At 39.9% G+C, this 12,397-nt stretch overlaps 2 protein-coding genes and 1 pseudogene across 6 annotated transcripts in view; 2 read left to right on the top strand and 1 right to left on the bottom strand.

The window, feature by feature from the left end:
• Nucleotides 1-12,397, bottom strand: part of ASH1L (ASH1 like histone lysine methyltransferase) — a 210,802-nt gene that overhangs the window by 198,121 nt on the left and 284 nt on the right. The window contains exon 1 of one of the 5 annotated variants that reach the window (XM_024748117.1): nucleotides 12,297-12,381. The exons of 1 other annotated variant lie outside the window; for it this stretch is intronic. The gene's annotated coding sequence lies outside the window, so the exon portion shown is untranslated. Of the gene's footprint in view, nucleotides 1-11,778; nucleotides 12,382-12,397 lie in introns of those variants that run through there. 3 more of the 5 variants (XM_024748116.1, XM_024748113.1, XM_024748115.1) reach the window with 3 other exon arrangements.
• The window catches only part of DAP3 (death associated protein 3), a 31,947-nt gene continuing 31,148 nt past the window's right edge, over nucleotides 11,599-12,397 (top strand). Inside the window, exon 1 of the mRNA XM_024748121.1 lies at nucleotides 11,599-11,617. The gene's annotated coding sequence lies outside the window, so the exon portion shown is untranslated. The remainder of the gene's footprint in view (nucleotides 11,618-12,397) is intronic.
• Nucleotides 11,785-12,397, top strand: part of LOC112401720 (uncharacterized) — a 776-nt pseudogene continuing 163 nt past the window's right edge.

Below are 12,397 nucleotides of genomic sequence, written 5' to 3'. Positions count from 1 at the left end.
ATATGGATCAATTCTCTGGTGATTTCTGTAAAACAGCAACAAGAGATCAGAAAAACTCTAGGGAATATGTTGTTACTAGAAAAGTTTCCCCTTAATGTTCTGGAATTAATTCCTTTTCCTGGACTGACGAAGTCCAAAACTACCAGCCTTTAGGCACAGTGCCAATTCAACAGATGGGCCCTACATTTTCCTAATGGTAGAGGTGGATTGGCAAGTGTGAAGTCATGTGCTCAAGCAAGAGGGTATGTTTCATGCATTAGATAAGAGGGTTCCTGATAGGTTTTTAACAACAAAAAACATAGGCACTTCCCTGGTGGCGAATCCCCCTGCCAATACAGGGGACATGGGTTCCAGCCCTGCTCTGGGAAGATCCCACATACCGTGGAGCAGCTAAGACCATGCACCACAACTACTGAGCCTGCGCTCTAGAGCCCACAAGCCACAACTACCAAGCCTGCGTGCCCAGAGCCCGTGCTCCGCAATGAGAAGCCACAGCAATGAGAAGCCTGGGCACCGCAACAAAGAGTAGCCCGTTCACTGCAATTAGACAGAGCTCACGGGCAGCAACGAAGACCCAATGCAGCCAAAAAAAAACCAAACCAAAACAAAAAACCTATACACTGTGATTGCTTTTGTTCTCTGTCATTTCTATTCCTTCCAATTTCTGACACCTCAAATGTATTTACATAGATCTTTATCCACATCCAGAAAAACATGTCCTGCAAAATGCAGTAAGTCAACCTAAATGATATTAAGCCCCTAAGAGTTACAAGTATTAGTTACATCTTACAAATGTATTCTAGCAGGTTAGGTATGTTGACTAATTAAGTGCACAGATGAAAAACCAGCTTAATAAAAGGAAGGTATAACAATGCCCAATGATAGTCTACATAAGAAATTAGGAGACAACTTGATCTCATTCTTACTCTGTAAATTTTCAAAGCTAGAAATGGTTGTTAATGAGTAAGCAGCTTCATCTCTTTTGACACCTCATTCATTACTTTATAAACTTGTATTTATTTGTTTTACCTTATGTTGCCCTCCACAACAGATATCTAGGAAGCTAATGACTATTCTGGCCATCTTTTCAGAGTAACCAAGTAGAAATAGGCACTCTGGTTCTTAATTTCACATAAAATGAGTGTTCTGAGTTCTGCGACACAAAGAGCTATTTAACAGATAAAAGAACAGCAACTTGTTCCTCAACCATTTTATTTTTGTCTCTATGTCTTGACTAGTTAGTACTTGCTAGGTTTTCTTAGTCAGCAAAGTATTATCCCTAAAATTATCAAAAGATTCTTTCAACCCTGGCATTTTTAGTAAGTGTCAAGAATACTCCACAACTCAGTCCAAGAACTTCATCTCTTCTCTACATTCACTATCCAGGTAATCTCATGAAGTCCCATGGCTCTAAACAGCATCTCTACACTGATCAACTCCCAAATTTACATTTGCCCCAACCTTGAGACTTAGATACCCAACTGCCCTACTCAATATCTCAACCAGAAACATTTAATAGAAAACTTAAAGTCAGTATATCCAAACCAAACTTAATATCTGCATTCCCGCAACCTGCTTCTCCCAGTGTCCGTCATCTCAGTAAATAGCATCCAAATGTTAAGGCCATCACTGGAATCATTCTTGACTTACTCTTTTACTCAGACCACACATCCAATCCAGGTTATCCTCCCTACTACCTTCAAAATATATCCCCAAATCCATCTCCCTGATAACACTTTAGGTTCAACTCCTAATCATCTGCTTCAAATATCACAACCTCCTACTAACTGATCACTCTGGTTGCATTACCGTTGCCTTCCAAAGTATATATATTAGCCCAAGTCATTTCCCTGCTCAAAACCTCCCAAGAGCTTCCTATCAAGTCCAGAATAAAACCTAGACACTTAGTCAAGTCTTAAAAGTCCCTACATTATCTAGGCCCTGGCTACCTCTTTTCCCTATTTTCTATTATTCTTCCCCACATTGTTTACTCTGTCCCAGCTCTTTCCCATTTCTGAAATACACCACACTACTGCCTCAGCACTTATGCTTATGCCCCAGATAGATTCATGGGGTCCTTCGTATCATTCAGATTTCTGCTCAAATACTACTGCCTCAAAGGACTTCCCTAACTACCTAATATCCCCTTACCTTGTTTACATTTCCTTTACAACACTTATCACTGAAGGACGTCCCTGGTGGTCCAGTGGTTAAGACTCCGTGCTGCCAATGCAGGGGGCCTGGGTTTGATCCCTGGTCAGGGAACTAGATCCCACATGCCACAACTAAAAGCCCACATGCCGCAACTAAAAGATCCTGCGTGCCACAACGAAGACCCCGCTTGCTGCAAGTAAGACCCGACACAGCCAAATAAATAAATAGTAAAAAAATAAAACAGAACACTTATCACTGGAATGCTATGACATCATATCCATGTATACAATTTCTATCTTACTACTCACTAGAAAGTGAGTACCATGATGGCAGTGATTCTTGCCTATCATTATTCACTGCTCTATCCCCCGGGCTTAGCACAGTACTTGGCATAAAGTACAGTTCTCCCTCGGTATCTGCAGGTGGTTGGTTCCAAGACCCCTTACAGATACCAAAACCTAAGGGATGCTCAAGTCCCTTATACAAAATGGCATAGTATTTCCATATAACCTAAGCCCATCCTCCTCTATCCTTTAAACCAAGTGTCCTCAACCCCCAGGCTGCAGACCCGTAGTGGTCCGCAGCCTGTTAGGAACCAGGCCGCACAGCAGGAGGTAAGCAGCGGGTGAGTGAGCAAAGCTTAATCTGCCACTCCCCATCGCTCACATTACCACCTGAACCATCCCCAGCCCATCCATGGAAAAATCTTCTTCCACGAAACCAGCCCCTGGTGCCAAAAACGTGGGAGACTGCTGCTTTAAACCATCTCTAGATTACTTATAATATCTAATGCAATGTGTATGCTACATAAATAGCTGTAAATACTACAATATAAATGCTATATAGTTGACGGAATGAGGCAAATTCATGTTTGCTTTTTGGAACTTTCTGGAATTTCTTTTCCCCCAAATATTTTCGATCTGTGGTTGGCTGAATCCGCAGATGCAGAACGACATGGAGGGCCAACTGTATACAATCAATACTTGTTGAATGCCTTCTGTTGGAAGGCATAGGAGGCAGAATGCTGGTTTTTATCTGACTCTGAACAGAGGACTTAACCCACTGATACCCCAAAGGCCTAACTGTCCAATGGACTGCCTTGATAAAACACAGGCACACGATAAAGATTCCTCAAGAGTTAGAGATTTTTTCCTAGAATTGATTTGCTCTGGCATAAAATAACGTATCCCAAGAAATCTTTACTATACCTTAAGAACGAGTTTTGCTTGAACCACATGTAATATGATGGTAGCAATATGTTAAATCAATACTGAAAGATCTTGTCCTGGAGAAGGAAAAGGAAAATGCCCAAGGACCTTATTTTGTTTGTGACCGTATCCTAGTGCCTGGCACATAATAATCACTCAGTGAATACACGTTGGTCTTTTTTCTCAATCAAATGAGGTGGTTTAATAAAAGAGATGGGTTCTGCTTTAGAAGACTACACTGGGCTCCTAAAAATCAAAGGAAATACTAATCAGCTTTTAAAAAAAATAATATATTTATTTTTGGCTGAGTTGGGTCTTCGTTGCGGTGCGCGGGCTTATTGCTGTGGCTTCTCTTGTTGCAGAGCACAGGCTCTAGGCCGTGTGGGCTTCAGTAGTTGTGGCACATGGGCTCAGTAGTTTTGGTTCATAGGCTCTAGAGCGCAGGCTCAGTAGTTGTGGCACATGGGCTCAGTTGCTCCACGGCATTTGGGATCTTCCCAGAGCAGGCGAGAACCCGTAGCCCCTGCATTGGCAGGCAGATTCTTAACCACTGCGCCACCAGGGAAGTCCTGTGATCAGCTTTAAAAAGAGAACTGTCATAACTAAACCCAATTCTGTTCAAAGACTTAAGGTTCTCCACCCCAAAATATTCACACAGTGAGATATATTCCTATTCACTTTGGAGACAAATCCTTGATTTGGTAAGAAGGTAAAATGAAGCCAAACACAAACACCTAACCTGGAGTTAAGTGGAAAAAAACAAAAGTAGAATTCACATGTGAGGAAAATAAGATAAACCAAGAATCAGGAAAAAACATGTATACATGTAAATAAGTTGTTTATACACACTTTCACAAATATATTTTACATATTCTTACCTCCTATAGGAAATATATATAAGGGAGGTCATTTGCTTTCCTTAAAAAATTTCTCTTTTCAGGAAATGAAATAACAGCAAATCTGTATTATGCACTTGCTACATGACACAAATTATGCTAAGAACTTACACATATTACCTCATACAATCCTCCAACAATCCTTTGCTATAAGTATTACCATCATTTTACAGTCAAGGAAACCAAAGACGATAAGTATTTTAGTATTTTGCTAAAGGTTACATAGTAAGTAGCAAAACTGGAATCTGAGCGTACTCAATTTGATTTCTTTTTGGTCCACACTGCGTGGCTTGCTGGATCTTAGTTCACCGACCAGGGATTGAACCCGTGCCCCCTGCAGTGGAAGCACAGAGTCTTAACCACTGGACCACCAGGAAAATCCCTCAATCAGATTTTAGAGTCCACAGTCTTAACCACTATTTGAAATTTGCAACAAATTGAGGAGAAATATACCAATGTGGAGGCTGCGAGATTTTTCATTATTAAGAAAAGCAATTACACATTATTTTATTTGCCTGGGTAACTACTGTAGACAAGGCCCGATTAATTAAAATGCTGAAGGACTGTATTCTAGTAAAAATTTTCTGAGTAACTAAAAGAGAACCAATTATTTTCTTGATTTGAATCTTTGTTAAAATTACCTTTAACTGTAAGAATATACTATTTTGTGTAAGTAGAGTGTACTGAACATAGTTCCATCTTTATTTTTTTGATGATCTCTAAGCACAAAGGCCAACCTTATATAGCACTGAAGACACAGGAAATCATAGGGGAATGGGTGGAAAGTTCTATAGTGATTCAAATTACAGTCCCCTGAACTCATTCTGCTATGTTATATTCACTTTCATACCCTTGCAGATGATCTTCCTCTACCTAGAATGCTCTTGCTATACCTTACTGAATAACTCATATTTATCCTTTAAAACCTGTCTCTTCCCACTGGTCAGAAGCCATCCCTAACCTTTCCTTTCTCCCCACAGACTTAATAACTTTCTCCCCTCTCTACCTGGGAGAAATGTATTACATCATATATTAAGTTTGTTAACATGATGTTCCTCTTACTAGATTCACAACTCGATTCAGGCAAAAAACAAACCAAAAAAAAAAATCCTAATTTTTTTCCCAACACCTAAGCACAGAAATGCTAATGGAGTAAGTACTGAAAAAATGTTAGTTGGTTGAATGATGGATGAATCAATGAACAAACAGAAGAATTACTGTTCAGAAGAAATTAAACGCTGATTTGCTCTACATTTGAGGGGGTTTTATCCCCTTAAACACACACTCAGAATTATTTTTATAATTAGCTTAAATCTCTAACTAATTGCAGTCTTAAGGTGATTGCTCTTTTTTCTTTGATACACTTCTGCACCTAAACTTTAAGTTTCCAACTTGTGTTACCATTTAGTTATCAATCATATACATGGAATCTCTACTTGTTTGAGATTCTTATTCTCCAATCTTTGTATCCTCATATATATATATTATATATATAAAATATTGTTCAACCCATAATGATTATACATGATTAATTCACTCCTCCATTTTCTCAAATGTCAGAATTAGTAGTTTTTCTTTCGAAGACAATCTTTTAAATTCTCTCCATTAAGCCCTGTTAAGCTTTAAATGTTACTATTTAAACTCTAGGACTTTCATTTTCAGCAGTGCTGAATTTAAGAAACCTTATCATAAGGAATGTCTCTACCACATTCTCAATGTCATTTACACCAAGAAGCCATGATATAGCTCCTTTATAATCTGACACACTGTCCACCTGTGGTCTTAGGACAAATAAAACTGAATGAGGGGCTTCCCTGGTGGTGCAGTGGTTGAGAGTCCGCCCGCCGATGCAGGAGACACGGGTTCGTGCCCTGGTCCGGGAAGATCCCACATGCCGTGGAGTGGCTGGGCCCGTGAGCCACGGCCACTGAGCCTGCGCGTCCGGAGCCTGTGCTCCACAACGGGAGAGGCCACAACAGTGAGAGGCCCGCGTACCGCAAAAAAAAACTGAATGAGAGGAGTAATTTGGTATCAAGTGTAGAAAAGACAGAACAAAATGTAAAACAAGAAGATTAAGTCAAAGATTCATGATTTATTTACTGTGGGACTATAACAAAAGAAATAACAAAAGATAAGTTGACCAAATTTTCATTAGTGATGGAATTCACATTCATCTGTCAGCCTTTTCTGGAAGGAAAGGATATACATCTATATTCTACTTTACTGGCAACCACTTCAAATCTCTATACTCTGTTTCATCTTCATAACTCAATAGAAATATTTACTTTCTTTTTCTACAGTATTTCTACTCATCATAACCATGCTCTGTAACATGGTTCATATTTAGCAGTTTAAGCAATGAAATGTATTTTGTGGGGTTTTTTGATATGTATTTTCAAATATCCACAAACAGAATTTCAAAACTCAAAACAAGGTGTATTTCATTCTCTTTATAAAGCAAGTTGATTTTAGACCAATTTCAGCTCCTATTCAACATCACCAGTATCATCTGATTTCATTGTGGTAACTAGATCCAGTTAGAAAATCAAGAGGAACCAAGAGCAACCAGGAAATGTTTTTAGCATCTTGTCACTATGACTAAAAAAACAAAACAAACAAAAGAACTAAGAGACATTATTTCTCACTCGTGTGTTTGAAAAAAGCTGATAAACTTTTCTAGGAAACATAGCAACTAAGTGCATTTTTCAATGCAAACATCCAAAGACAGTGAGGTAAATTTCTATTCAGCTCATTTCTTTTAGTTTGCAGAGGGAATTCCTATTGACAGGTAATACAGATTGCAAGTATTTGGTATGAATAGTGTAGTTCCAACTATCATCAGATAGTTTATTTGAAAAGTTATATAAACCTAACTATGGGGAAATAATTCCCCACTTAAGAGTTAAAAGAATGTACACACTGAATTTATGGATGAAATGATATAACATCTGGAAGATTCACTTCAAAATAAGCAAAGCGAGGGAGGAGGAAGAGAGGCTAGTAGATGGGATATAGTGTGATAACTGGGTGTGAATAACTGTTGAAGCTGGATGTTAAGTACATGAGAACTCTATACTGCTCTTTTCATTTCTGTATATGTTAGAAATTTTCCACACTTAAAAAAAGGAACAAAATTAAATGAAAAAAAAAAGTATACACTCCTGTCATCAACTTGCATATGTCTGAGAGCAAATGACTAAAAACTATGGAAAGCAAAAACTATTAATGCTAAAAACAAAATTTTATATACCCTTCAAACATAAAAAAGTTAGATGCTCAATGAAGGAAACAGAACTCTGAAATAGCAATAAGATTATTAGTTAAATTTCATCATTACTTGAAGCCGTAATTTATCATGTTGTGTCAACATCACACTGTCGGGACTTCCTGATGGTCCAGCGGTTAAGACACTGAGCTTCCACTGCAGGGGGCACAGGTTCAATCCCTGGTTGGGGAATTAAGATCCCTCAAGCTGGGTGGCGTGGCCAAAAAATAGAAGGAAAAAAAAAAAAAATCACACTGCCATCAACACCCCCAATGAGACAGTCACTAAGAAAGTGATTTCTTTTTTTTTTAAGAAAGTGATTTCTAAACCATGAAATGACAATTACCATTAACTAAGACAACAAATCATAAGTATGAAAATCTAACCTCTCCAAACGAAAGAATATAAACCAAATAAATTACAAGTAATTTAAAGAAGGATGATTTTTTTAAAAAGACTAGCAATATAGCTCAAAACAAAAACTACTTTCGTTTCCCTCTCTTACGATAGCCAGGGTTAAGATATCTCATGCTTCTGGAAAGGCTGGCACAAAGCAGACCTCACAGTGGATTATAATATAAGGTAATATAAGGTGTTATGTTACCTTTAAAACACTCAGATCAACATGCATAACTCAAGAATATGAAATTATTTAATGGAGACGCACCACCTACACATATGGTAAAACTTTTCCACTGTGTGCAGGTAGATCATTTTAGGCAGGACTGAATGTGTCCAGATGCTTTATTTGTAAGGCATGGAAGACTTAGAATAAAGGCTCAAGTGGTATTGCTAATACTATAAAGACACAGTGCTTATTAGCAAGATATAGGGAAGTTATACTCCACATTTTAGAATACAACTCAAGAATAGGACATGAAAATCACTTTCTATTCTCGATCTTTAAAGATCCTGTGTACTTTTTGTAATTATTGCAAGCATTGTTTTTTTAAATTGTGAAGTATCTCAAACATTATAGGAGACTATATACATATGTTATCCATATGCAGATATAGACACACTACACACACATATGACATATTAAAAAAAAAAACCCATGAACCAACTACCCAAGTTAAAAATTACAGAAAGTATTAAACTTTTCACAAATTTACATGACATTCTTACACAGAGGACATGACAATAAAGAGACAATCAGACCATTTTTCTTAAGATATCTCCATTATCTTACTGAATCCTGTAATCTGTACTTTTAAAACACCTTTCTGAATTTCTTTTCTTTAAAAATTCAGTAATTACTTTTAATTTTCAGTACTAGATTCACGGGTAGTCTGTCAAATAGCTACTGGATTTCATCCCGTAAGTGTTGTCTATATACATGCATATCCAAAATGACATTAAGACCTTTTTACATAAACTCGCTATAGAAATATATCCAAGACAAGATCAGGAATGCTACCAACATTTGCCTCCTTTTCAAACCAGAGTTTCTTCATCCCAAAATTATCAAATGATATTAAAACATTTTTTAAGCTACAAAGTTGCATACAGAATGTGAAGACTTTGTAACTTCCTAAGAATAATAGCAAAACCTCTCTGCAACTAAGTCATGAAATCTCAACTTCTAGGAACATGCTTCAATCCACCTTGCCCTTTAGAAAGCCCCCACTATCATGCAATTCATAGCTTCAACAGGATTAGAATAGCTTCAAGGACAGAAGCCATATATTATTCATCTTTGTGTCCCCTGCATAAAAATAACTCAATAATGTTTGTTATAACTAAGATAAATGCCAGGAGATGAGCTTCAAAACACCTCAGTCCCAATGCAAAACTGGAAAGAGATGAGTTTGAGAATACAAATTATTATAATGAAAAAGAATAAAGCTATAAACATTTGTGTTATATTCTCTTATCACCTAATTCAGAATCATGTATTAACACTGGAGAAATCAATCTGCAAAGAATAAAGAATAAAAAACAAAGAATAAAAAACAAAGATCTTAAAGTTCTCCTTATCGTCAGCATGCTCAAACACTGTCAAAGAACCTCTCACCTGAAACTCGTACCAACATCTCTACCCCCAAACAAAACTATTTTTTTAAAAAAAAGCTTTTAAATGAGACCTGAATATAAATTGGTTCTATCAATACTTCACTATAATTTAAGTTTCTGAAATTTGTATGCATAATTCGTGCGACTGTGCTCATGCTCATTTTCTACAGTGAGGGTTTTTTCAACAGATTCTCAGAAGAATAAGTGACCCCAAAAAACTTTTAAGAACTGCTAATCTAGCAAATCAAAAACATTCCATTTTCCAAGAAATAGTTAAGTTGGCTTAATTCAAGTATTCTTCCCTCATATTCATAGAGGGGATCCTTAGTACAAAATTAGCCTCTGGAAGAATTTCTTCAGCCAAGCCAAAAAGTTCCAATATCCACAGGCACAAACATCAACAATTCCAGATCCCAAAAACAGTTTACTCGGAAATGCCAAAAGAAAATGCAAAAGGTGGCACACTGTACCACAAACCGGTCACCCTGTTAGATGCTTAAATATACCTGTATCCTTCCATAGTAAAATGTCTGGAAGATCTAAATTCCCTCCAAACTGAATAGGCTTTTTAGGAAGGTTTTCTAGTTTCAACTCCACACTGACCTGTGAGCCTCACTCGACTCAATACGTATCACTGTCTCAATATTTATCACTGTCAAAGACAAATCCCCTCATATGTACCCAGGCTGTTTCAACAGGGTCACCTTGATTATTCCCACCCCAAGGCAGGGAGCATTTATTGAAGAGTTATTCAACAAATATTTGTTGAATGAATGAAAGAAGATCCTTCCTCCCTTAAAGTTAAGCTGTCAGCCCCCATGTAGCTGCTATGGTACAAGTTAAACATGCCTCCCTCAAACATACAAGCTAAAGTGTCAGAAATGCTATGCTTCCTCCATAAGCAGAAAGTAACAGAGGCAAGGAATACCCATTTCTCACGGGCTAACCTGGCAAGGACAACCTATGTTCTGTCTGACACAACTGATCCCTACCAAATACCATCCAACCAGTCAATATGCCCCTATCTTTCCAATAAACTCAGATCTGCCTGACAAAGACCTCCCAAGACGCCATGGTATGGTGAATATACTACTGAATTAGTAGTCAAAATATCTGTTATAGACCCAAGTTTGTCACCAATTTAACACATGACATTGGAAAATTTATCTCTTTATGCCTCAATTTGCTATTTTGTAAAATGGGAGGAAACACCCATCCCACCATTTTCACAAAGATTTATTTAGGATCACAAACAAACTGCAAGAACATTCTGAACAATAAAAAAGCTTTATTCCATTATAAAGTGTTAATATAAACTCAGATCAACAAGAAGGCCATCCATTCTTTATACCCTCATAGTAATTGTTCAAGTAAAAATGTTCTGGGCCTTCACATCTACACAGTTCACCCTATTCTGAGGAACAGACTATTCTTAAGAATAACTGGCTATGACAAGTTTCTCCCATCCCTGACCCCACATTTACATGCTGTATTTCTAAAATACTGCCATGACTTCTCTTTCCCAGCAAGTATTAAGGCACTCCCAAACCCTAAAATACACATACATATCAACCAGCAGGGAACACCCCAAGTTTTATTTTTAAAATAAACTAACTTATAAGTGGAACTCCATTACACTTATACAAATACAAGCAAACTCTTCCGGAACACTTTCCTTCCTCGCATACACACACAAACACAGCCGCTATACACCAACATACCATCTGTCTTCTAGACCAAAAACATGTCTTTCAATGCACAAATTAGCCAGTAACATTTATTAAACTTGTAACACTGAGATCATTCTATCCTTCCTACATACAGTTCAGCGTGTCAGGGACACCACATATCTGATCGTACACGTAAACTACCCTCAGATCTTTCCTCCTGCCGCTCTAATCCCTTAAACGAAACAAACAGGACTATGGGGGATGCCCCAATCCTACCTCCACAACAAACTAACCTGTCAGGGGCACAGCCGACTCCGCCTCCACTCGCTTACTTTCCCGCCCCCTCCCCCAAGCCAGGAGTCCGCCTGTCAGGGACACCCCTTCACCCCCGCCAGGAGGGACTTCCCGGTAAGCTCAGGATCCCCTTCCCTACTCTCCCCTCCCCCATCCTTACCACCGCTCTCCCGGAGGTCCAGGTCCGGGAGATGACAGTAGCTCCCAGGAAGCCAAGGACTAAGTCGCTGAGGGAGTACCTAGGCCCAAAGGCCTCCCCAGGCGGTTCTACTCACCGTGTCAGAGGCCGAGGCCGAAAGAGATGAGAGTGCAGGGAAGTGGGGAAGAGGGGGCGGCCGCCACCAGGCTCCTCCGCTTCCCTTGGTCCACAGCGGATCCCTCCCGCTTGTCAGGAGGCGGCCAGCGGGTGAGCGGACTGGCGGAAATGCGAGAGAGGAGAGGGGAAAGGCGTGGGGCTAAGCGGGGGAAACTGAGGGGAGGCGGGTCCCGCAACCGAGACGAGGATCGTCTCCCCCTCCGCAAAGCGAACCCAAAATGGCGGCGGGAGCGGCGGCGGCAGAGCGGCGGCGGCGGCAGCTCCTTGGGAGGGAGGGAGCGAAGGGCGCCTCGTGCCCCCCCACCTCCCACTCCTCCCTCCTCGCGTTTTCCCCCTTCGTCCTCCCCCCTCACCCGACCCGGGCGGCGGAGCGCGCACGGCCGCCCGCACGCGCCAGAGTGTATCTGGGCTCGTCGCTCGCTGCTCCCACCAACCACCGCCTTCGGTCGCCTTGCGCGCCCGCCAGCCAGTACGCACTCGCTCTGGGGCGCCTCCTCGCACAGTCCCCCACTTCCCCTTGGCCCCTGTCAAGCCAGCTCTACCGCGGGCCCTCACGCGCACCTTCGGCAGCGAGAGCC

This window comes from Neophocaena asiaeorientalis, unplaced genomic scaffold, assembly GCF_003031525.2.
Source record: "Neophocaena asiaeorientalis asiaeorientalis breed wild unplaced genomic scaffold, Neophocaena_asiaeorientalis_V1.1 scaffold76, whole genome shotgun sequence".
Classification (NCBI taxonomy): Eukaryota; Metazoa; Chordata; class Mammalia; order Artiodactyla; family Phocoenidae; genus Neophocaena; species Neophocaena asiaeorientalis.
The sequence above is the reverse complement of the archived record's forward strand: the minus strand, read 5'-3'. Positions and strand labels throughout refer to the sequence as shown.